General features: G+C 42.6%; 1 pseudogene; it reads left to right on the top strand.

Annotated features, from left to right (window-relative positions):
• The first annotated feature begins 1,410 nt into the window (after positions 1-1,410).
• Positions 1,411-1,899, top strand: LOC114053197 (annotated as a pseudogene).
• The last annotated feature ends 4,376 nt before the right edge of the window (positions 1,900-6,275 follow it).

Here is a 6,275-nt window from a genome sequence, read left to right as displayed (position 1 = left end):
CACCTAAAGGCAATGGAATCGACTTTCTTTTCTACTATGTTTTGGACTGATTTCCTTGGGAATTTATGTTTGCAGGAGACTTGGTGCTTACTTTAGAGGAACGAGTTTTCTCTCCCATGAATGCATAGGGAGAAGGCAGTGTGTCCTACTAGAATAAACCCTGGACCACAATTCAAAGAGAGAAACATTTAGCAACTGTGTGACTTTGGGGAAGTCACTGAGCCTCTCTGACCCTCAGCTTCTTTTAAAGAAGCTTATTCTCTTAAAGGAGAATAAGTGATACCTGGTTTCCCTACCTTATAGAGTTATTAAAAGAATGGGGTGAAGTCAAATGGCAGTAAGCCTGGAATGCTAGACTTGGAATCAGAAAGATCTGAGTTCAAATGTGACCTCAAACACTTACTGGATGTGTGACCCTGAGCAATTCACTTAAAGTCTGTCTGCCTCAATTTCCTCAACTGTAAAATAAGGAAAATTATAATAGTATCTAACACTTAGGGTTACGTTGAGGATCAAACAAGATGATGTATGTAAAACCCTCTGTTAGCTATTATACAAAGCATAAAGTATTACAAATGAAAGTTCCTTGGATTTGAAATTCAAAGTCCTGGGTTTAAATCCCCGCTCTCCTGCTTTCTAGCTATGTGACCTTGGTAAGTCACAACCTTTCTGAGTTTCAGGATTCTCTTTTATAAAATGAGGGGGATGGACTAGATGATCTCCAAATTCCCTTCCAATTCTAAATCCTATGAGCCTGTATAACGTAATAACCACATAGGGAGGTGTGAGGATGTCTGGACTGGTCAATGACAAAGGATCATCTGCATGTTGTGATGAGACATCAGAAGCATCACGCTGTGATGAGTACTTTAGGGAAGGAATATATGATCCCAGTGAATGGTAAGGGCCCAATGAATATTAATGGCACAAAGGAACTAAAATGAATTTGGGTATCACCCAGGGAGCAATTAACCAGGACAGATAGATCCCTGGAAAATTGAAATACTACTGCTTCTAGAAGTATTCAATGCAGACTCAAAATGTATGCAAGCTATGTAGTATAGAAATAAAACAAGAGATGTATCATGCAGTCCATGTGCTAAACATGGGTCCCAGATGAGACACATTGAGAGGCAGTGCAGTACCATACTGGGGGTGCTGGGTTCAGTCTTGGGGACCTTATTTTAGGAAGGACCTTGGTTACCAAGATGATAATGAGCCTCAAGACTGGAACTTTTCTGAGAATTAATTGAAGGAACTTGAGGAGATTAGACTAGAGAAGAGAAGAAGGAAGAGAAGGGATGTCGTAGCTGTCCTATGGAAGATTATTCTTGTTCATCTGGATTGTAGATGGGTAGAACAAGAAGTAAAGAGTGGTTCCTTTTCCTCCTCGCCATCTTCCTCCCGTTTGCAGCCATGAAGGTCGAGCTGTGCAGCTTCAGTGGGTACAAGATCTACCTGGGTCACGGGAGGCGCTACGCCCACACGGACGGGAAGGTTTTCCAATTTTTGAATGCAAAATGGGAGTCTGCATTCCTTTCAAAGAGGAACCCCTGGCAAATCAATTGGACTGTCCTGTATAGGAGAAAACACAAGAAGGGACAGTTGGAAGAGATTCAAAAGAAAAGAACTCGCCGTGCTGTTAAATTCCAGAGGGCCATCACTGGGACTTCTCTTGTTGATATAATGGCCAAGAGGAACCAGAAGCCTGAAGTTTGAAAGGCCCAACAAGAACAAGCCATCAGGGCTGCCAAGGAAGCAAAAAAAGCTAAGCAAGCAACTAAGAAGACAGCTGCATCTGCTGCTAAGGCTCCTACAAAGGCTACACCTAAACAAAAAATTGTGAAGCCTGTGAAAGTTTCTGCGCCCAGAGTTGGTGGAAAACGCTAATTGTCTACTAAATTGGATTAAGTCAAATAAAATTTAAAGCAAAAAAAAAAAAAAGAAATAATGAGTGGAAGGTAGAAAGAGGGAGATTCAGATGATGTCAGAGGAGCCTCTTAAACAATCAGATGCATTCCAAGGTGGAATGGGATGGCTCTAGAGGTAGTGTGTTCCCTCTTCTTGGGGGTTTTCAAGCAGAGGTTGGTAGACCATTCGAGGATTTGGCAGATGGTGTTCTTGTCCAATAATACTTGAGACTAGATGGCCTCTATGATTATTAGTCTATTGTTACCTACTGATTCTGATATGGATCCTACTTTTGTCTTTTGACCTATAAGTGAATTCTTTCATTCTTTGCATATTATGATACAACATACAATAGGGTATATAGGGTGTTCAGGGAGGACTAGCACCTCTAGTAGAGGTCAGGGCTGCTCATCCATGTTTGGTGTCCATCTGCACCATACTCTCACTTGTGGCTCCAAGAAGCTGTAGCACGCCCAACAGCCATACCCAGGTAAAAGCAGCACATGGGCTAAACCAAGTAGAGAGTAACTGATAAGCCTCAAACCCATTGGTGAGTTAAGGGGATGTCTGTCCCAAGCACGTGAAGTTTTCCCCCTAAGTGGAATGGATAGATGAGAACAATTGGTCCCAACAGCTCTGAAGGCAGCTGAAGCAGGCTCTGTGGAGCACTGAGAGCTTGGTCAGGCATCAGAGATGCATCTTGGGCCATTGCCAGTTGTCCTGACTTTTGTCTTGTCACTAGACTTCGATGACTCTGGAAGAGAGAGTGAGGCTGATGACTTTGCACGGCTCTGCTTCACTTAAATCCAATTCACACACCAGTCAAGATGTCACCCATAATGCTACTGGTCTTCTTAAAAAACAAAGGAAAATAACAACACCACCATAGTGACTGGGTAGTGTTGAACAGGAAGTTTCTGGTTTATCTGAGTAGGGACAGTGAGCCATGGAACTGAGAATTCCTCCAAAATATCCCCCAAGGTTTACCCTAGCCCTTCATCTTTTGATGATGATGAAAAATGATAATAGCTAATGCTTATATGGTGCTTTGAGGTTTGCAAAGCACTTTGTAAATATCTCATTTGAGTGTTATAAGAAACCTGGAAGGTAGGTGCTGTTGTCCCTATTTTATAGAAGAGAAAACTGAGGCAGACAGCAGTTTAAGTGACTTGCCCCAGCTCACATAGTTGGAAAGTGTCTTAGGCTAGATTTGAACTCAGATCTTCTTGACTCCAGATTGAGTGTTCTGTCCAGCTGCCCCTCAGAACCACTACACAAGGATTACCTCAGCATAAAGTTTTACCCGACCCCCCCACCTCCCTCAAAGAATCTGCTTCAGAAGATTTAAAGATACTCAATGTGTGAAAAAATCCAGCTAAAATGAAAATACTTTAATCACAAAGCATCCATCCTTTTAATCGATCTCTGTTCAGCATCACAGAGAATCTTAAAATCATTCTTGGCAGAACTGTATCTCTGAGGCCTTTGATGTCTGTTCCCCCCAATAAAACACGATGTAGAGGCATTATATAAACAGTCAGGGAAAGAGGAAAACAAATGGGGACTCATTTGTAATACAACCAAAATATTTGTTTCACAAGTTTTTGTAACTACTGGAATCGGGTTTCTCAGAGGGTGTGAAAAGAGGAGCTGAGAAAAAAGAGAAAAGAGGCAGAGAGGGAGGAACAAAGGGCCACAGAAAATCTGGGAGGGAGAAAGCAAATAGAATCAAAGGTTTGCATGCTAGGAGAGGACCTGAATCTCCAAATGGCGGTCTGATCATTGGATTTCTCCTCACATAGCAAGGTCTGCCTGAAGCTTCTGGCTCATTCTTTCCCTGGTTGTCTCAGAGCCAGGAGTGGGCCTAAGCAGGGTTTCAGCCCCTCTGTTCCTCCCTGTCCTCTCCTGTCCCCAACCCCCTCTTTAGAGCCAGCTAGGGGACACACAGGCTATAGTGCTGGGCTTGAAGTGTGAGAAGACCCGAGCTTAAATCTGGCCTCAGACACTTACTAGTTGTGTGACTCTGGGTAAGTCATTTAACCTTTGCCTCAGTTTCCTCATTGGTAAAATGGGGATAATAATACTACTTACCTCTCCAGGTTTTTGTGAGGAAAAAATGAGATATTTGTAAAACACTAAACACCATGCCTGGTACATAGTAGGTACTTAATAAATGTTTGTTCCCCTCCCTCCCTAAATCTATGAATGTTTGATCATTTCTCTTGTTAGTACCACTTAGCCACTGTCTTTTTCCTGCTCCAGACTCAGAGAACTGCTTTAGAGCTGGAATTGGTATGTCTCAATCACCAAGCATTTGTTAAGTGTTTTCTCTGTGCCAGGCACTGTGTTAAGAACTGGGGGTTATAAAGAAAGGCAAAAACATGATGAAGAAATCACCTGACCCAACCTCGTTTGGTAGATGAGGAAAGGGAGGCCCGGAGAAGGCAGGTGACTGGTAATAGGTCACAGAGCTAGTTACTGGAAGAACCCTAGTCAAGTACTAGGGTCTGTTACATTGTCCATTAGCTCATCAAATCACCCTACCATAGCACTCTCCAGAATCACAGAACTTCAAATTAGGAGAGCAACTCAGAGCCATTTAGTTCCACCAATATCTCACCAAGCTCACCCTCTGCCACGTACTAGACTAGTGAACTAGTGAGCATCCACCTTTGGCCCCATTCCTTTTCAAAGTAGCTCTTCTGTTCAGTGTTTTCTGTTATGTCTGACTCTTTGTGACTCCATTGGGGGTTTTCTTGGTAAAGATACAGAGCAGTTTGCCATTTGTTCTCTGGATCCTTTTACAGATGAGGAAACTGAGGCTAGAAAGATTAAATGACTTGTCCAAGGTCATACAACTACTAAGTGTTTGTGGCCAGATTTGAACCCAGGAAGCTGAGTCTTCCTGGCTCCAGGCCTGGCACTCTTATCTACTGTGCCACAGAGCTGTCCAAATGAAAACTTGAAGTAATAAGGCCTGGCTTAAAATTCTAGCTTTAAAAGCTACATGATCTTGAGAAAGTCCTTTATCCTTTATGAACTAAAATTAGCATTACCTACCTTGCAGAATTGTTATAAAAAAAGTTCCTTATAAATTTTAAAATACCATGGAAATGGGTGATTATCATGATGACAACAATGTCCCAACTCTCGGCCAGAGGATAAGAGGTGGCAATGGATTTTAATCAATTACACAAGTCCCTACTAAAGTATTAACAAGCTAATGTGATAATCTAGTGATTATCTACTTTAAGAGGTAGTAATTTTCCCATCACTGGACGTTTTTAAGTAGAGGCTAAATGACCACCTGTTTAAGATGTTGCGTGAAGATCAATGTCGGGAGAAAGAATGAATGAAGCCTTTATCAAATAGTGGCATAATATTGTGAGCCATGGAGGGGCTTCATGACAATAGTAACTACATTTGAAAGGCTTTTTAAGGTTTGCAGAGCAGAGTCTTTGCATTCCATGGACCAAGATCCTATGGGAAAGTCAGCCTGGACAAGATGAGAAGCTATTAGGAATGATAATATGAAAATACTCAAAGACAAAGAATTTCAAATTTCATTCAATCCTAGATTTAGAGCTTGAACAGACTTTAGAGGCCACCTAAGTTCAACCTCTTCATTTTTACAGCTGAGGAAACTGAGGCTCAGAGAGATTGAGAGAGCTGTCCAGGGTTATGCAGCTAGTATCAGAGTCAGAACTTGAACCCAGGCTGTTACTGATTCCAAGCCCATCACTCTACGACCTGGATGAGTGTGAACCCTTAGGGAGCTCGACAACCAACTTAGATTGGAGAAAGATTTGCTGGAAGCAAAGGTTCAGCATGAGGGGAAACTGTTGTCAGAGAGCATCTCTCTCCAGCCTTGTTGTCCCTTTGCTGATAGTTACACAAGCCCGCGTAAGTGGTTAGCTCAGTTGGTTAGAGCGCCATGATACTAAGAGGGAATCCAATGGGGGTTGAGGTTCTATTAGTCATCAGATGGTTGTTACACTCTCTGGAAGAAGGGGGCACCCTCTGGGGAGAGTAAAAGGTTTTGTGCCAAGTCAGTCCCTTCACGGTTGGGTCTATATAGAATACCAAAATATTTAGTAAATGTAATTGTAATGGGGACTAGCAGATGGGCGTGGTGCTGCTGTTGGCATCTTCCCATGCAGCAGAGCCTGGGGTGCCTGCTGCCGAGAAGGTGATACATAATGGAAGTATCTTGAAGAGGCTTGAGGATGCAAAGACACTCTGTAACTGATCTGGTCGGCTAACCCCGTAGGTAGGAGAAGATGGTTTTTTGTTTGGTTGTTTTTTGTTTTTTTGGTGAGACGATTAGGGTTAAGTGACTTGCCCAGGCCCACGCAGCTAGTAAG

This window comes from Vombatus ursinus, unplaced genomic scaffold, assembly GCF_900497805.2.
Source record: "Vombatus ursinus unplaced genomic scaffold, bare-nosed wombat genome assembly UNPS02014810.1, whole genome shotgun sequence".
NCBI lineage: Eukaryota > Metazoa > Chordata > Mammalia > Diprotodontia > Vombatidae > Vombatus > Vombatus ursinus.
This window is presented reverse-complemented; position numbering and strand designations above follow the sequence as displayed.